This window comes from Pongo abelii, chromosome 5 (genome assembly GCF_028885655.2).
Source record: "Pongo abelii isolate AG06213 chromosome 5, NHGRI_mPonAbe1-v2.0_pri, whole genome shotgun sequence".
Lineage (NCBI taxonomy): Eukaryota > Metazoa > Chordata > Mammalia > Primates > Hominidae > Pongo > Pongo abelii.
The window spans coordinates 5,797,487-5,817,084 of record NC_071990.2 but is presented as its reverse complement, the minus strand read 5'-3'; positions in this window follow the sequence as shown (position 1 = coordinate 5,817,084).

The window sequence follows — 19,598 nt, the reverse complement described above, 5'->3', positions numbered from 1 at the left end:
AAATTGATCTGAAGATGCAAGACAGAACCTACAGGAACCCCAAACTCCCAATGAGAGTGATCAGTCCTGGCGTTTCAACGTAGGGGCCAACTCTAGCCATTGAACCTGCATGGCTGATTGACAGACCAAAATGGAGAAAATTGTTTCCGGGGAGGAAGGAAACTATATGCTTAATTCTTTATGTATCTAATTGTCAGTTCATGCTTCAGGGTAAGTACAACATCTGCCTACTCATCCTCATTTTACAGACAAGGAAACAGTCTTTGCCATCACGTGGTTCAGAGCCCACAATGGGAGGCAGCTGAGGAGAGAGGGCTGTGGCTGTACAGTGTGATCACTGCTCATAGGGAGAGCACACAGGTGCGATGGGGGCAGAGCAGGGTACCTAACTCAGGCTCAGGGAATGCCTTCCTAACAGAATAGTCTGAGCTGACTCCCTGTCTTTGCCATCATGGGGCAGTGTGGAGAACAGGGAACAGAAGGGAAGCCTGAGCCTTCTCCTTTGCAGTTTTGCTTGGAGCCAAGCTCCACCAACTCTTGTTTCTCAAGAGCCTACAAGCTGAAAATCGTTTGTGTCTTATGTAGAAAAGGATAGCTTTTGGCTAATTCAACTCAAATACAAATACATGGGAAGAGGCTGGACAGACAGACAGATGTAGCTTATACAGCTGTTCAGAAGCCCTGCTTAGGAACGCAAGTTACCTTCCTTCCCTCTGCTGATGGTAGTTTATTCTAAATATGGTTTCTAACAACTCAGATTTCTTGGATGAGTTGTGGAAGATCAAGCCCAAGCCCTTTGAAGAGAAGGATTAATATGCCCTCTCTCCCTTTCCTTCCTAGCATATTTCTCCTCTCAATTAGGTGTCTTTGTTGCCTTGTCTGGAGACCTGACCCACTCTTAGAGTTAAGAAGCTACATAATTAGAGCAACCATATCATTTATCATCCAGCCTGGGAATAATTTTGAGAGTGAAAGGGATCATGAATAATAATTACTCCAAGACAACAGGCATACACTGGAGCCACCCTGGGCAAACCAGACCTTAGGGTCTTCCTACCCATATGGATGCAGCTCAGTTAACGCTGATGCACTGCAGAGCAGAAACCGGACTTCCCAGCATTCTCAGCTGCTTCCATTTCTGGGGCACAAAGAGGGAGGTGGTGCTGCTTTCTTCTTGCTTGAATTTCTTCTTGTTCCTAATGTTGCTATCCCTTGTCTAAAACTAACATTACTGAGCAGGACTTTAGGTCCTTTGTGTATAAAGGAGAGAGGAGCAGATAATACAATTAAGTTTGTTGAATGCCAATATTTTAAGAAATTTGGCAATATCTCTTTTTAGAATGCTCACTTTTAGACCAGGCACAGTGGCTCTCGCTTATAATCCCAGAACTTGGGGAGGCCAAAGTGGGCAGATTGCTGGAGCCCAGGATTTCAAGACCAGCCTGGGCAACATGGCAGAACCCCGTCTCTACAAAAAAGACAAAAAGTAGCTGGGCATGGTGGTGCATGCCTGTAGTCCCAGCTACTAGGGAGGCTGAGGTGGGAGGATGATGGGAGCCCAGAGAGGTCAAGTCTGCAATGAGCTATGATCGCATCACTGCACTCTAGCCTGGGCAACAGAGCAAGACTCTGTCAAAAAGAAAAAAAGAAAGAGAGAGAGGGAGAAAAAGAAAGAAAGAAAGAAGGAAGGAAAGAAAGAAAGAAGGAAGGAAAGAGAAAGAAAGAAAGAAAGAAAGAAAGAAAGAAAGAAAGAAAGAAGGAAGGAAGGAAGGAAGGAAGGAAGGAAGGAAGGAAGGAAGGAAAGAAAGAAAGAAAGAAAGAAAGAAAGAAAGAAAGAAAGAAAGAAAGAAAGAAAGAAAGAAAGAAAGAGAAGAGAAGAGAAGAAAAGAAAAGAAAGGAAGAGAAAAGAAAGCTCTCTTTTAGCCTGTCTAAAAATTTTCTTACTGCCTATAGAGTTTGACACTGTGGTTGCTGAAGTCACTACATAGGGAATTAGACTGATGAGTTTTGCAGTGAAACTAGTAAAAACTGACATGGAATGGATGAGAGTCCCCCATCTGTAGGAGAAACATATCCAAAAATATGGCTGTAAAATGAATGATTGAGGAGGCCTAGGACACACTGAAATCTGACTCAAGGACCAGGGATATCTTCTGCCAAGAATAAAATTGATGAAAAGAAAAGCTGTAACATAATCAATTTAATTAATATATCTGAAGACAGAATGTCTTAACAAAAGAAGGACTGTTTAATAGAGTCTAAAAGAGACAGAATCGAATGCATATGCATATGATGGTGCTTATCCATCAAGGCCCAGAGAGAAGAGGACTGAATCTTTCAGTATGGAATATCATGACTACAAAAGTGGTTTTCTTTATTAAGAAAGCCCCTCAGAGTTTGGCATGGCTTGAGTGAAAGAAATTACCTTCCCTACCTCACCTCCCAAAAAATTCCTCCCCAACAACCCCCTTCCTTGTGTTTTAATTCTACATTTTTCAAGAAAACTTCTGAGTGACCCCCACAAGACAGAGATTCTTTGATTTTCTAAATCCACTGATTATTAATTAACAGTATCTTGTTTATGGACTTCACTACCAATAGTCATATTCAGCATCTGTAATTTTCCCAAAACATTAAGATTAAAGATGACAGTTTCAAAATCTGCTTCTATATAGAGTATCAAAGAAAAATTCTAACATTAAATTGTTAGATTCTAAATATAGTATCCTATGATCTGAATGTTTGAATTCCCCCAAAATTTGTATATTAAAGCCTAATCACCAAAGTGATGGTTTTAGAAGGTGTGGCCCTTGGGAGGTGATTAGTCATGAGTCTGGGGCCCTTGTGAATGGGGTTAATGCCCTTATAAGAGGCCTGAGAGAGACTCCTCACCTCTTCCACTACATAGGGGACACAGCTGGAAGGCTGTCTGTGGCCAGGAAGTGAGCCCTCACCAAACACTGAATCTGCCTTGATCTTGAACTTCCTAGCCTACAGAACTATGAGAAATAAATTTCTGTTATGAAAAATCTACCCAGTTTATGGCATTTTGTTAAAGCAGCCTGAACAGACTGAGACACAGTAGAAATAAAACTACTGATAATATAATGTTATTGGATTTAAAATGTAGGCCAATTTAACCAAACTTTATAGTCCTGGGAGAACCAGCTAGTAGGACCTGGATAATATTTGACAAATGATATAAAGTTGTCAGTGTCATTTCCTCATCATCAAGACAGGGTTCATAAGGTGTCAATGAAATTGTAAGCTCTCCGTGGCTCAAGAACTGACTCCCAATTCAATAGATCCATAATTTTAATCAGGTGACTGTATTTGAGTTGAATGGGATCAAGAAGCCTAACATTAGCCAAACTTATGAAGGACCAATATAGAAACCAAAATGATTATTCATTCTGAAGGGACAGTCCTTCTTTCCAGTTACAGGAACCTATGTCCTATTCCATCAGTCTTGTATGAAGCCTTTTTTTTTCTATTTTGGGACAACTTCCATACATTATTTCTTCTACTCGCTGGAGGGAACAATCAGGGTGACAATTCTTCAGATTTTTGTAACCAATTCTTGTGTGCTTCCTAAGTTGTTTCTTCTCCAGGCTAAATATTCACAACTCCTTCAACCCTTCTTCATTTTATATAATTTTCAGGCCTTTTAATTTGGTGGCAAGCCTTTTCTAGAGTCACTCCACTTCTCAATGTCTTTCTGAAAATGTGATTCTCAGAACTAAACATGATATTTAGATGTAGTCTGACCAGTAAAGAATAGAGAATGGTCATATCTTCTCTTGACTTGTCCAATTAAAGTAGCTCAAGTCTGTATGACTAAGAACTCCATCTATTTGTGTGTGTGTGTGTGTGTGTGTGTGTGTGTGTGAATTCAACTTTATATTGTGAGATAATTATAGATTTGCATGCAGTTGTAGGAAATAATACAGAGAGACCCTGTGCAGCCATTATCTAATTTTCCCCAGTGGCTTATCTTGCAAAACTATAGTATAACATCACAGTTAGGATATTGGCATTGATAGAGTCAAGAAACAAGATATTTTCTTCACAAGGATCCCTTATTGCTATGGTTTGAAATTTAATTGATAATGTAACAATATTAAGAGGTGATTAGGCCACTAGGGATCTGCCTTCGTGTATGGATTAATGTTGTTTTTGCTGGAGTGCATTAATGATCATGGGAGTGGATTTGTGATAAAAAGAATGAGCTTGGCCCAATATCTTCTCTTTCTCACGTGCTTACTTTCATCTTAGGCTTTCTGTTATGAGATGACCCTTGCCAGATGCTGGCACCATGATCTTGGACTTCCCAGCCTGTAGAGCTATGAATCAATTTTTTTTCTTTGTAAATTGCTCAGTCTGTGGTATTCTGTTATAACAGCAGAAAATGGACTAAGGCACTCATGTTGGTCTTTTATAGCTATACCTATTTCCTTCCCACCCATACCCTCCCCCCACAAATCTGTTCTCCATTTCCATAATTTTATAATTTCAAGAATGTTGTATAAATGGAATCACATCATGGTAACCTTTGTGATTTACTTTTTTCTCTCAGCATAATTCTCTAGAGATTCATTCAAGTTATATGTATCAATAGTTTTATTTCTTTTTATTGCTGAGTAGTAATCCACCTAATGGATATAGCACAGTTTGTTTAACCATTCACCTATTGAATGACACCTTGTTTCCAGTTTTCAGCTTTGAGTAATACAACTGCCATAAAAATTTGTGTGTAGGTGTCTGTGTGAACAGAAGTCTTCATTTTTCTAGGACAAATGCTCAGATGTGCAATTATATGGTAGTTGCATGTTTAATTTTGAAAGACACTTCCAAACTGTTTTCTGGAATAATTTCCATCTACTTTTTATCAAAATCTGTAATCAAGTCTGGTGTGCCTCAGTCTGAAACCAAAAAGTATTTGTTTGTGTGTGCTTATTCTTGTACATTTTAAAGCTTGGACTCAAATGCAAAATATAATATTTATCTCCTTTAAATGCTAGTTTGTTAATTTCATCCCAATAGTCGAAGTCTTCTGACCCTTAATATCTAATTTCTCTCATCTAACATATTGACTATCCTTCTTGACTTTGTTTTTATCTGTACATTTTGTAACTATTTTTATTAAAGCTTTCTTCATTCAAAGATTGAGAAAAAGTTTGCACAGGGCAAAACCTCAAAACATACTGCTGGAGTCAAATTCACCAACTATAGTATCAGCTAACATGCATTTTCCTTCCTGTCCATAAAGATAACATCAGCAAAATTTGCAAAGGATTTTACGATTCAGATATTCATTTACATAGGTTTTCCATTTCGATCAATCTAAGCACTTCATTTTAAAAAGAGAAAAATTTAAGTTCTTAGATCACACTATTTCACTGTGCGCATGGTTTATTTATTACTGATAGATATTTTTTCTTCTCAGTCAATAGACTTAACACATTAATAAAACACCTTTAGCATGGGGGCTTACTCTTTTAACCAAAAGCTGCAACACTCATTTAGGGCACCAAGGTTTTGGAAACATCACAATGATGGCGATGATGATGGTGGTTGTGATGATGATAATGGTGGTGGTGGTGTTGGTGATAATGGTGACGGTGGTGATGGTGGTGTTGGTAATGATCACAGCTAACATTTGTAGCATGCTTATTATTTGCCAGACACTGTTGAGAACAAGGAGTTCTGTTTCATTTGTATAATTATATCTATTTTCCAATAATCACATTCCTAGGGATTAGGAATGTGGAGGTTCTTTTCAGATTCGCTGTATAGCTGTCATCTCATTGCCCCCAGAAGAATTTCAAGACACTAGTGAAAAAGTCAATTGGGTAAAACACAATCAACGTTAAAAAACATTTTTGTTTATCTAATTCTTTGAAGCAGAAGAGGGCTTGAGAAGTAGTCTGATTACCTTAATTTCAATCATTATGTACTTATATCATTTTATATCTATGTACTTTTTTTATTTTAGCTCACAAAAATCACAATTTTAAGTAACAAATTAAAATCCAAAGTTAAATAAATAAATAAATAATTTTTCTTTGATGAAAAGCTGTTTTAGTTTTCTTCTGATTTTCAAGAAAAACATTAAGTTTGTGATATGTGATACAAGAAAGAAATACGAAATGTAAAGAAATAATTATAGAATTCCAAGAAAAATAGGACATAATGTGATTTACAATGTAAGAGGGCAGGAGGAAACACAAGCTACATCATACTTTAAAGATTTATAATTACAATCTTCCCAACATAATTGTTTTATTATTAAAAAGCAAAGCAAAAAAAAAAAGTTAATAAAAGCTTTAAAAATGTTGGAAGATCAGCCTGACTTAAGAATCTCTGGTGCCAATTTAAACAGCCATGGAAGGTGCAAACCTGCACTGTGTTAGAGGAGAGATACAATAAAAAGGAAGATATTCTGCTCACATGGAGGCGTACAACCTTAGTTATAAGCAAGAGCTCATTCCGCCTCGCACTATAATGATATTCCAGAATCAGACAGAGGAGTCAGTCCCAAAATGGGATTTCTTAAAAAACAAATCAGATCTTGAAGGAAGTCGTGGTTGAAACATTCATTTATTTTGTTATATCCAGAGTATTGGGTTGCAGCCATATAGACTAAACCAATTATTACCCAGGAAGCATTGTGCTATTTTTTAATATGTAACTTCAAAGCAGTTGAAACCAATAAGTCAGATTGAGCACAAAACAGCTACTGAGAGATAAGGAGATTCTAGTGGCTGAAAGCTTAAATGCTGGTAAGATGGCAGGGCTCTCCCAGCTGATTTATTATCACACTGAAGAGTAGTTACTACTCATGTGACCTTGGCTGACTTTCAAATAGCATGTCTGAGACTCAGTTACCTGGAAAAAATAGTAGTTAAAATAACTGCCTCAGAGGGTGTATGGAAGAAAAGCTCCTATTCCAGTGTCTTGTGCAGTAGGCAGACAGAAGGCAAATTGTCGTTTCTTTTGGTTATTTTTTGTACTAGGATAATGACTATTATTTATTGAGCATTTATGATGTACCAAGGATAAGTCCTGTCTTATCATCCTATCAAATCCTCACAACTTTATGAGGAAAACACCTTTTTATTCATTCATTTTGCTGATGAGGAAACTAAGGCACAGAAGCTAAGTGAATTGGCCAAGATCACCAGTTAAAGGGAGGTTGAGCCCAGATTTGAAGTCAATCAGTGAGATGGCAGAAATCAAGGACCTGTCCATCACATTATATGGCACTAATTAAACAACAATATCCTGGAAATAAGAAAACTGGGTATTCTGACTTGGGCATCAGCTTCCCTGATTTCAGGCTGAACGAGCTTGGGCTTCTCTAAATCCACTTTCCCCTTTATTTTAGTAAACAAATATTAATATTATATTTTATAAACCCATAATAGGGGTTTCAGGAAACACAAATTTTTAAAAATTTTTACACAGACCCTGTTCTAAACAGCAGTCACTCCACCCAGCATGACTCTGCCAGGCACTGTTCTGAGCACTGAGGATACAGCAGATAGACCAAAATCTCTGCCTTTATGAACTCCCCTTTTTTCTAAAATAAAAATAAAAATAAAACCCCACAGCTTTGTTGAGACATAATTTATATATAATAAAATTTACCTAAGTGCATGATTCCATGATTTTTAGTATATTTAGAGTTGTGCAAGCATCACCATAATATAAGTTTAAAACATTCTCATCACCCCAAAAAGAAGCTTCATATTCATTAGCAGTTACTCCTCATTTCTCCTCCCCAAGCCCTAAACAACCACTAATCTACTTTCTCTTTCTATAGATTTGTTATTGTGAAAACTCTGTATAATGGAACCATATAACAGGGAGTCTTTTTTGTCTGACTTCTTTCTCATTGCTTAATGCTTTCAATCATGTATCAATAATTTCTTCATTTTAAGCCCAAATTATACTCTATTGTGTGAATATACCACATTTTGTTTATATTTCCATCAGTTGATAGACCTTCATTTATTTCCCTTTGTGGACTACTATATATAATGTGGCTATACATTAAGTATACATTTGTGTATGAGTTTTTGTGTAGACATGTGTTTTTCCCTCTTTAGATTAGAAATCCCAGGAGCAGAATTGGTAGGTCGCATAATAACTATCTAACATTTTAAGGAACTTCCAAACTGTTTTCAAATGTGGCTGCACCATTTTACAATCCCACCAACAGTGCATTAGGGTTTCCATTTTTCCACATCCTCACCAGCACTTGCATTGTATATCTTTTTGATGCTAGCCATCCTCGTGGTCTGAAGTGGTATTCTGTTGTGGTTTGGATTTGCATTTCTCTAAGGACTAATGATGTTGTGCACCTTTTTCGTGTGCTTATTGACCATTTATATATCTTCTTTGGAGAAATAGCTGTTCAAATCTTTTATCCCTTTTTCAACTGGGTTATCTTCTTATGGAGTTGTGGATGTTCTTTTTGTATTCTTGATAAAAGTCTTTTGTCAGATATATGATTTGCAAATATTTTCTCCAGTTCCAGGGAGTATCTTTTCACTTTCTTTATGGTGTTGTTTGAAACACAAAAGTTTTAAAATTTTTACTTTATGTATTTACTTACTTATAAATTGTGACAAAATGTACACAATATGAAATTTACAACTTTAACTATTTTAAAGCATATAGTTCAACGACATTAAGTACATTCACATTGCTCTGCAATCATCCATCTCCAAAACTTTTATCATCTTCCAAAATTTAAACTTATATACCCATTAAATAACTTCTTAATGTCCACTCTTCCCAGTCCCTGGCAACTACAATTCTACTTCTTTCTCTATGAATTTAACTACTCTAAGTACCTCATGTGAGTAGAATCATACAGTATTTGTCCTCTTGTGACTGGATTACTTCCTGTGGCACAATGGCCTCAAGGTTCACTCATGTGGTGATATGTGTTCTCACAACTTTATTCCTTTCTAAGACTGAACAATACTGTATCATATGTATATACCAAGTTTGGTTTATTCATTCATCCACTGATGGGAAAATTTCTAATTTTGATAAAGTCCAATGTGTCTATTTTTTTCTTGCATTGTTCATGCTTTTGGTGTAATATCTAAGAAATCATTGCCTAACCCCCAAATCATGAAGACTCACTCCTATGTTTTCTTCCAAGAGTTTTATGGTTTTAACTCTTACATTTAGGTCTATAATCCACTTTAAGTTGATTTTTATATATTATACATTTTACCAGTTACCTATAATGTAACAACTAGTTTGGAATTTTATGTATTAAATTCTCTCTTTTGGGACTTGCACTAAATGAAGGAGTAATTTGTTTGAGAATTGCTTTTTGGACAACTAGCAGAAAAGGGACGCTCTGTAATTGTCCCAGGTTTCTGCCTGTAAGTAATTTTCACTTCATAGCACACAGAGAGAGAGAACCCAAGCAGAGTTCAGTGCTCTCACTGAGTTGGGGAGACAGAGAAAGATGCTTAGAGATTCTGAAGCAACTGGAATTTGCAGAGCAGAGTACAGACATGAAAGAGCCACATGGAGAAAGAAGTCCACAAATATGCATAACAGTCTCCTTTAGTCTTTGGCTTCATATTATTCTGGGCATGCATAGGGTGAAACTCCATGAGGCCAGGCAAAGAACAAGTGAAAGGGGCTGTCATTATAAAAAATGAATAATTTTCTGGACTGGGAATTGTTCAAGTTCTAATCAGTCTAAGTGGAGAAAACTATTTGAATACCTGTGGCATTCAGGAGCTACCCAGAAATGTCAAACTGTAATAGTAGGGCTAAATTATCCCTAAAGTAAAGGTTTCTCTAGTTATACCCTAATAAAGTTTGAAAAGAAGACTTGTAAGGATCAAGCTCACCTGCAAGTAACTCAACTGCTTGCCAAAACAATCTCCAACACTCTCTAAAGAAAGACAATATATCAGGAGAAAAAATTAGTCAACAGAAATCATGTTACTCCATATCCTTAAGAAACTGACACCAAAATGAGATTAAGTGTGCAAAGATTTTATTAGGAGAAAAACTTGTGTGCAAGAAAATGGAAAAAAGCCAGATAAGGGTGAGATTGCTGCTGAGAGAGAGAGAGAACAGAGCCTCAGTGACCCATAAAATATCACGTTGTCTAATGCATGTATAATTGGAGCCCCAAAAAGAGAGGGAGAGTCAGAACAAACATCTGAAAAATGAATAGCTGAAATTTACCCAAATTTGAGGAAAACTATAAATCCACAGAACCAAGAAACACAAACCCCAATCAAGAAGTACTTGTGAAAAACCACACCAAACCCATCAATCAAACTGCTGAAAAACAATGAAAAAGAGACAAGTTTAAAAGCAGCCAAAGAAAAAAGATACATTATATACAACAGAACAAAGATAAAAATTGAAACAGAGGAAGGCATGGTAGTGCAGGCATGTAGTCCCAAATATGAAGCAGGAGATTGCTTGAGTCCGGGAGTTCTGGGTTGTTGTGCACTATGCCCATCAGGTTTCTGCACTAAGTTCAGCATCAGTATGGTGACCTTCTGGCAATGGGAGACTACCAGGTTGCCTAAGGAGGAATGAAATGGCCCAGGTTGGAAATGAGCAAGTCAAAATCCCATGCTGATCAGCAGTAGTATTGCACCTGTGAATAGTCAACTGCATTTCAGCCTGGGCTGCATAGCAAGACCCTCTTCTCTAAAATAAATAAATAGATAATTAATTAAGCAGGTTTTTTGTCAGGGATCATACAAATCAGAAGACAAACGAATGGCATCTTCAAAGATCTGAAAGAAAAATCTGTCAAACTAGAATTCTAAATCTAGTGAAAATATTTTTCAAAAATACAAAGAGAATAAAGACTTTTTTTTAACACAAACAAAAAAACTGAGAGGCTGTCACCAGCAGAACCTACACTACAAAAAATGTTAAAGGAGATGGGGTTGGCAAGATGGCCGAATAGGAACAGCTCCAGTCTGCAGCTCCCAGCGAGATCAACACAGAAGGTGGGTGATTTCTGCATTTCCAACTGAGGTACCTGGCTCATCTCATTGGGACTGGTTAGACAGTGGGTGCAGCCCACAGAAGGCGAGCTGAAGCAGGGTGGGGCATCACCTCACCCAAGAAGCATAAGAGGTCAAAAAACTCCCTCGCCTAGCCAAGGGAAGCCATGAGAGACAGTGCCTTGAGGAATGGTGCATTCCGGCCCAGATACTATGCTTTTCCCATGGTCTTCGAAACCTGCAAACCAGGAGATTCCCTTGGGTGCCTACACCACCAGGGCCCTGGGTTTCAAGCACAAAACTGGGTGGCCATTTGGGCAGACATCGAGCTAGCCACAATTTTTTTTTTCATACCCCAGTGGTGCCTGGAACACCAATGAGACAGAGCAATTCAGTCCCCTGGAAAGGGGCTGAAGCCAGAGAGCCAAGAGATCTAGCTCAGCGGGTCCCACCCCCATGGAGCCCAGCAAGCTAAGATCCACTGGCTTGAAATTCTCGCTGCCAGCACAGCAGTCTAAAGTTGACCTGGGATGCTCAAGCTTGGTGGGAGGAGGGGTGTCCACCATTACTGAGGCCTGAGTAGACATTTTTCCCTTCACAGTGTAAACAAAGCCGCCAGGAATTTCAAACTGGGTGGAGCCCACTGCAGCTTGGCAAAGCTGCTGTAGGCAGACTGCCTCTCTAGATTCCTCCTCTTTGGGCAGGGCATCTCTGAAAGAAAGACAGCAGCCCCAGTCAGGGGCTTATAGATAAAACTCCCATTTCACTGGGACAGAGCACCTGGGGGAAGGGGTGGCTGTGGGAGCAGCTTCAGCAGACTTAAACGTTCCTGCCTGCTGGCTCTGAAGAGAGCAGTGGATCTCCCAGCTCAGCGCTGGAGTTCTGCTAAGGGACAGGCTGCCTCTTAAAGTGGGTCCCTGACCCCCTTGTATCCTGACTGGAAGACACCTCCCAGTAGGGGCTGATAGACACCTCATACAGGAGAGTTCTGGCTGGCATCTAGCAGGTGCCCCTCTGGGACAAAGCTTCCAGAGGAAGGAACAGGCAGCAATCTTTGCTGTTCTACAGCCTCCACTGGTGATACCCAGGCAAACAGGGTCTGAAGTAGACCTCCAGCAAACTCCAGCAGACCTTCAGCAGAGAGGCCTGACTGTTAGAAGGAAAACTAACAAACGGAAAAGAATAGCATCAACATCAACAAAAAGGACATCCACACAGAAACCCCATCTGAAGGTAACCAATATCAAAGACCAAAGGTAGATAAATCCATGAAGATGAGGAAAAACCAGTGCAGAAAGGCTGAAAATTCCAAAAACCAGAATGTCTCTTCTCCTTCAAAGAATCACAACTTCTCGCCAGCAAGGGAACAAAACTGGACAGACAATGAGTTTGACAAATTGACAGAAGTAGGCTTCAGAAGGTGGGTAATAACAAACTCCTCGGAGCTAAAGGAGCATGTTCTAACCCAATGCAAGGAAGCTAAGAACATTGAAAAAAGGTTAGAGGAATCACCAACTAGAATAACCAGTTTGAAGAAGAACATAAATGACCTGATGGAGCTGATAAACACAGCACAAGAACTTCATGAAGCATACATAAATATCAATAACTGAATTGATCAAGCAGAAGAAAGGGTATCAGAGATTGAAGATCAACTTTATGAAATAAAGCATGAAGACAAGATTAGAGAAAAAAGAATGAAAAGGAATGAACAAATCCTCCAAGAAATATGGGACTGTGTGAAAAGACCAAATTTACGTTGGATTGGTGTACCTAAAGGTGACGAAGAGAATGGAACCAAGTTGGAAAACACTCTTCAAGATATTATCCAGGAGAACTTTCTCAACCTAGCAAGACAGGCCAACATTCAAATTCAGGAAACACAGAGAACACCACAAAGATACACCTCAAGAAGAGCAACCCCAAGACACTTAATTGTCACATTCACCAAGGTTGAAATGCAGGGAAAAATGTTAAGGGCAGCCAGAGAGAAAAGTCGGGTTACCCACAAAGGGAAGCCCATCAGACTAACAGTGGATCTCTCTGCAGAAACCCTACAAGCCAGAAGAGAGTGGGGGCCAATATTCAACATTTTTAAAGGAAAGAATTTTCAACCCAGAATTTCATATCCAGCCAAACTAAGCTTCATAAGTGAAGGAGAAATAAAATTCTTTATAGACAAGTAAACGCTGAGAGATTTTGTCACAACCAGGCCTGCCTTACAAGAGCTCCTGAATAAAGCACTAAACATGGAAAGGAAAAACCAGTACCAGCCACTGCAAAAACGTGCCAAATTGTAAAGACCATCGATGCAACAAAGAAACTGCATACACTAACGGGAAAAATAACCAGCTAATATCATAATGACAGGAGCAAATTGACACATAACAATATTAACCTTAAATGTAAATGGGCAAAATGCCCCAATTAAAAGACACAGACTGGCAAATTGGATAAACAGTCAAGACCCATCAGTGTGCTATATTCAGGAGACCCATCTCACTTGCAAAGACACACATAGGCTCAAAATAAAGGGATGGAGGAAGTTTCACCAAACAAATGAAAAGCAAAAAAAGCAAGGGTTGCAATCCTAGTCTCTGATAAAACAGACTTTAAACCAACAAAGATCAAAAAAGACAAATAAGGGCATTACATAATGGTAAAGGGATCAATGCAACAAGAAGAGATAACCATCCTAAATATATATGCACTGAATACAGGAGCACACAGATTCATAAAGCAAGTTCTTAGAGACCTACAAAGAGACTTAGACTCCCACACAATAATAGTGGGAGACTTTAACACCCCGCTGTCAACATTAGACAGATCAACGAGACAGAAAATTAACAAGCATATTCAGGACTTGAACTCAGCTCTGGACCAAGCCAACCTAATAGACATCTACAGAACTCTCCACCCCAAATCAACAGAATATACATTGTTCTCAGTGCCACATCACACTTATTCTAAAATTGACCACATAATTGGAAGTACAACACTCCTCAGCAAATATAAAAGAATGGAAATCATAACAGTCTCTCAGACCACAGTGCAATCAAATTAGAACTCAAAATTGAGAAACTCACTCAAAACTGCACAACTACATGGAAACTGAACAGCCTGCTCCTGAATGACTACTGGGTACATAATGAAATTAAGGCAGAAATAAATAAGTTCTTTGAAACCAATGAGAACAAAGACACAATGTACCAGAATCTCTGGGACACAGCTAAAGCAGTGTTTAGAGGGAAATTTATAGCATTAAATGCCCACAGGAGAAAGCAGGAAAGATCTAAAATCAACACCCTAACATCACAATTAAAAGAACTAGAGAAGCAAGAGCAAACAAATTCAAAAGCTAGCAGAAGACAAGAAATAATTAAGATCAGAGGAGAACTGAAGGTGATAGAGACATGAAAAGCTCTTCAGAAAATCAATAAATCCAGGAGCTGGTTTTTTGAAAAGATCAACAAAATAGATACACTGCTAGCCAGAATAATAAAGAAGAAAAGAGAGAAGAACCAAATAGACAAAATAAAAATGATAAAGGGGCTATCAACACTGATCCCACAGATACACAAACTACCATCATAAAATACTACAAACCTCTCTATATAAATAAAGTAGAAAATCTAGAAGAAATGGATAAATTCCTGGACACATACACCCTCCCAAGACTAAACCAGGAAGAAGCCAAATCCCTGAGTAGACCCATAAAAAGTTCTGAAATTCAGGCAGTAATTAGTAGCCTACCAACCAAAAAAGGCCCAGGACCAGATGGATTCACAGCCAAGTTCTACCAGAGGTACAAATGGGAGCTGGTACCATTCCTTCTGAAACTACTGCAAACAATGGAAAAAGAGGGACTCTCCATAACTCATTTTATGAGGCCAGCATCATTATGATATCAAAACCTGGCAGAGACACAACAAAAAAAAGAAAACTTCAGGTGCATATCCCTAATGAACATCAATGCAAAAATCCTCAATAAAATACTGGCAAACCAAACCTAGCAGCACATCAAAAAGCTTATCCACCATGATCAAGTGGGCTTCATCCCTCGGATGCAAGGCTGGTTCAACATACACAAATCAATAAACATAATCCATCACAGAAATAGAGCCAATGACAAAAACCACATGATTATTTCAACAGATGCAGAAAAGGCCTTCGATAAAATTCAACACCAGTTCATGCTAAAAACTCTCAATAAATTAGGTATTGATGGGACATATCTCAAGATAATAAGAGCTATTTATGACAAACCCACAGCCAGTATCATACTGAATGAGCAAAAGCTGGAAGCATTCCCTTTGAAAACCGGCTCAAGACAAGGATGCCCTCTCTCACCACTCCTATTCAACACAGTATTGGAAGTTCTGGCCAGGGCAATCAGCCAAAAGAAAGAAATAAAGGGTATTCAAATAGGAAGAGAGGAAGTCAAATTGTCTCTGTTTGCAGATGACATGATTGCATATTTAGAAAACTCCATCGTCTCAGCTCAAAATCTCCTTAAGCTGATAAGCAACTTCAGCAAACTCTCAGGATACAAAATCAATGAGCAAAAATCACAAGCATTCCTATACACCAATAATAGACAAGCAGAGAGCCAAATCATGAGTGAACTCCCCTTCACGATTGCTACAAAGAGAATAAAATACCTAGGAATACAACTTACGAAGGATGTGAAGGACCTCTTCAAGGAGAACTACAAACCACTTCTCAAGAAAATAAGAGAAGACACAAACAAATGGAAAAACATTCCATGCTCATGGATAGGAAGAATCAATATTGTGAAAATGGCCATACTGCCCAAAGTAATTTTTAGATTCAGTGCTATCCCCCATCAAGCTACCACTGACTTTCTTCACAGAATTAAAAAGAAATACTTTAAATTTCGTATGGAACCAAAAAAGAACCCGCATTGCCAAGACAATCCCAAGCAAAAAGATCATAGCTGGAGGCATCACACTACTGACTTCAAACTATACTACAAGGCTACAGTAACAAAAACAGCATGATACTGGTACCAAAACAGATATATAGACCAATGGAACAGAATAGAGGCCTCAGAAATAACACCACACATCTGCAACCATCTGATCTTTGACAAATCTGAAAAAAAACTAGCAATGGGGAAAGGATTCCCTATTTAGTAAATGGTGTTGGGAAAACTGGCTAGCCATATGCAGAAAACTGAAACTGGACTTCTTCCTTACACTTTATACAAAAATTAACTCAAGATGGATTAAAGACTTAAAAGTAAGATCCAAAAGCATAAAAACCCTAGAAGAAAACCTAGGCAATACCATTCAGGACATAGGATGGGCAAAGACTTCATGACTAAAATACCAAAAGCAATGGCAACAAAAGCAAAAATTGACAAATGGGATCTAATTAAACTAAAGAGCTTCTGCACAGCAAAAGAAACTAGCATCACAATGAACAGGTAACCTACAGAATCGGAGAAAAATGTTGCAATCTATCCATCTGACAAAGGGCTAATATCTAGAATCTAAAAAGAACTTAAACAAATTTACAAGAAAAAAAATCAAGAACTCCATCAAAAAGTGGGTGAAGGATATGAACAGACACTTTTCAAAAAAAAGAAGATATTTATGTGGTCAACAAATATGTGAAAAAAAGCTCATCATCACTGGTCGTTAGAGAAATGCAAATGAAAACCACAGTGAGATACCATCTCACGCCAGTTAGAACGGTGATCATTAAAAAGTCAGGAAACAACAGATGCTGGAGAGGATGTGGAGAAAAAAGAATGCTTTTACACTGTTGGTGGGAGTGTAAATTAGTTCAACCACTGTGGAAGACAGTGTGGCGATTCCTCAAAGATCTAGAACCAGAAATACCATTTGACCCAGCAATTCCATTACTGAGTATATATCCAAAGGATTATAAATCATTCTACTATAAAGACACATGCACATGTATGTTTATTGCAGCACTGTTCACAATAGCAAAGACTTGGAACCAACCCAAATGCTCATCAATGATAGACTGGATAAAGGAAATGTGACACACATACATCATGGAATACTATTTAGCCATAAAAAGGAATGAGTTCATATCCTTTGCAGGGACATGGATGAAGCTGGAAAGCATCATTCTCAGCAAACTAACACAAGAACAGAAAACCAAACACCACATGTTCTCACTCATAAGTGGGAGTTGAACAATGAGAACACATGGACACAGGGAGGGGAACATCACACATTGGGGCCTGTCAGGCGGTGGGGGACTAGAGGGAGGGAAAGTATCAGTAAAAATACCTAATGTTGATGATAAGGCTATCTAATGTAGCCTCGGACACTAAGATCATAGTTCAAGCTACTATCTTCTTTCACTGGGATTACTGCAAGATCTCCTAATTGATCCCCCTGCATCTGCTCTTTACCCCTAAAGTCTAATGTTTATGGGTGCAGCAAACCACCATGGCATGTGTATACTTATCTAACAAACCTGCACATTCTGCACGTGTATCCCGGAACTTAAAGTATATTTAAAAAAAAAAAAGTTAAAGGATATTTCATACCAAGAAAAGGAAGTTTCCAGAGTGAAGAAAAGTGATCCCAGAGGAAACTTGGATCTACACAAAGAAGAGTGCCAAAAAATGGAAAATGTGGGTAACAAAAAAAGACTTCTTTGTGTGTTATTAGGTTTCTTTAAACTCTGTCCAAATAATTGGTGCCGTTTCTGTCTCCCTACTAAACTCGTGCTGATGCAGCAGCCTATTTTTTTCCTCTAATCTATCCCATCAGCTCAGAGGGATTTGCAAACCACATCATATCAATCATATCACTCTCTTCTGATGGCTTCTATTATTCTTTAAAACAACTAAAAACCTACAAATATAAACTACTTTGTATTGATTACCTATCATAACCCAAGCACTGCTTTTCTTCCAGCATTATCCTTAAATTCCAATCCCCTTACCTTCTCTGATCTGACTGCTGCAAGCCTCTCCAGCTTCACTGCTACCCTTGTCTACTTGCTGTCCTCTAACTTACACCAACCTATTGGGTGTCTCAAACACCTGAAGTTTGTTTCCACTTCAGGATCCTTTTACCCTGGCTAGTTCTTCCCTGGAACATTCTTCATCCAGATATTTGACACTTCTTATTGATAGGATCTCTGCTTGAATATCGTTCTGAGAGAGTTTCTCAACCTTTGTATCAAAATTAGCCACCCCCTTGTTTCTCCCCACCATCAACACCACCAACATTCCCCTTCCATTCTATTTCCCTGCTCAATGTTTTTCAAAATGTCACTATTGGAAATTAAGTTATTTATTTATGTTCCTATTAGGTTTTAGGTTCTCTGGTAGGTTGAATGATGGCTCCTCAAAAATGCCCACTTCCTAATTCCTGTAACCTGTGAATACATTGTCATACAGGGCAAAAAGACTTGGCAGATTAAGTTAAAGATATTGAGATGATGTGATTATCCTAGATTATTTAGGTGAGTCCAGTGTAATCACAAGGCTCTTTATAACAAGGAGGCAGCAGGGCCACATTCACAGAAAGGGACATGACAATGGAAGCAGAGGGGCCTAAAAAGTGATGTGGTGCTGGAAGCAGGGGCTGGGGCAGGAGGTGGAGAGATGCACTTTGAAGACAGAGGAAGAACCCATGTGCCAAGGACTGCAGGTGGCTTCTAGGACCTGGAAAAAGAAGAAAATTGATTCTCTCCTGGAACTTTCCAAAGAAACTAGCACAGCATATATACCTTGACTTTTGCCTAGTGAGACTAATTTTGGTCTTCTGGCCTTCAGAACTAAAAGATAATAAATATATGTTGTTCTAAGCCATTATGTTTGTGACAATTTGTTACAGCAACAATAGTAATCTCATACAAGTTTCTACTGAGGAACAGAAGCTCCATAAAGGAGTCACATTATCTTTATTTATTTGATATCTTGTATCTAATATCATCAAATCAATCATATTCACTCCTCCTTTGGAATATATCCCAAATCCAATGACTTCTCAAGGCCTCAGACACCAAGACCATAGTCCAAGCTACTATTTTCTTTCACTAGAAGTACTGCCAGACCTCCTAATTGATCCCCCTACATGTACTCTTGACCCCTAAAGTCTATAGTCCACAGAGAAACCAGAGGAATCTTCTTTAAATATAAGTTACAACATCATAGGTTCCTGCTGAAAACTCCAATGGCTTTTCTTATCACTCCAAAGAGAATCTAATGTCCTTACTGGGCTGCAAGGCCACACACCATCTGCTCCTGGGATTCTCTCTGACCTCATCCCCAGGCATTCCACTGTATGCTCTCCCAGTAAGGCAGTTCATGAATATTTGATGGATACATGACAGATTGGGAGTTCCAAGGAGGCGTTTCACGAATAATGCATTTCATGAGTATTTGGTGGATATATAACAGAAATGGAGTTCCAAGGAGAGGGAGGCCCATGATGGTCGAAGGTAGTCAGGGAGGATCCATGGAGGAAGCAGGGTCTGAATAATTTTTAATATGTGGATGAGAGAAGAAAAAGAGAAAAAGACATTCCAGGCAGTGAAAATGACCTGGATAAAGACATAATTTCAAGGAAA